Source organism: Arachis duranensis, chromosome 4 (genome assembly GCF_000817695.3).
Source record: "Arachis duranensis cultivar V14167 chromosome 4, aradu.V14167.gnm2.J7QH, whole genome shotgun sequence".
NCBI classification, from domain to species: Eukaryota; Viridiplantae; Streptophyta; class Magnoliopsida; order Fabales; family Fabaceae; genus Arachis; species Arachis duranensis.
The window spans coordinates 42,215,736-42,216,969 of NC_029775.3; positions in this window are offsets into that span (position 1 = coordinate 42,215,736).

Genomic DNA, 1,234 nt, shown 5'->3' on the forward strand with positions numbered 1-1,234 from the left:
CATTGCCATAGCCCAATGTTCATCATCAATTGCGGACTCAATGGTAGATGGTTCAATTTGAGAAACAAACGCACTATATGCAAATAAATTTCTAAAAGTGGATCGAGTTGTTACCCCTTTCGAAATATCACCAATGACGTTGTCTAGAGGATGATCCTTTGAAGTACGCCAATCCTTTGGAAGTGCATTTATTTGTGCTTGTGATGGTTCAATTCCTTCAACTTGAACACTATCTTTTGTTGAGCTTGTAGAGGCTTCATTTAAATCTTTTTCTTTGTCTTCACCATTCAAATTTAGTGAATCAAAGTTTTCTACATTTTCATCAAAATCTTTTCTAGCACAACAACGGTTAGTTTCATCAAAAGCGACATGAATACTTTCTTCCATAGTCATGATGAATTTATTATATACTCTAAAAGCTTTGCTAGTTAAAGAGTAGCCTAAGAAGATTCCTTCATCAGCCTTAGCATCAAATTTGCCTAAGTTATCTTTTCCATTATTTAGAATAAAGCATTTACAACCAAAGACGTGAAGGTGGGAAATATTTGGCTTTCTTCCTTTGTACAATTCGTACGGTGTTTTCTTAAGAATAGGTCGAATGATAATCCTATTCATAACACGTGGTACTAACCGCATCCGCCCAAAAGTACTTAGGAATATTAGCCTCATTAAGCATAGTTCTCGCCATTTCTTCTAAATGACGATTTTTCCTTTCAACCACACCATTTTGTTGTGGTGTTCTAGGAGAGGAAAAATTATGCTCAATGCCATTTTCTTCACAAAAAATTTCAAAAAGATTGTTTTCAAATTCTCCACCATGATCACTTCTAATAGATAATATATGCAAATTCTTTTCATTTTGAATAACTTTGGCTAATCTTTTAAATGCTCGAAATGCATCACTCTTGTTTGCTAGGAACAAGGTCCATGTAAATCGAGAGTAATCATCAACAATAACTAAAGCATAGTAATTGCCACCAAAGCTCATAGTCCTAGAAGGACCAAATAAATCCATGTGCAAAAGTTGTAATGGCCTTGTTGTTGAAACAATGTTTTTGGATTTAAAAGAGGCCTTTACTTGTTTTCCCTTTTGACATGCGTCGCAAAGGACGTCTTTTTCAAAACGTAGCTTTGGAAGCCAATTACTAACTCTTTAGAGACCAATTTGTTAAGATGGTCCATGTTAGCATGGGCTACTCTACGATGCCATAACCAAGTTTCATCATTTTTACTA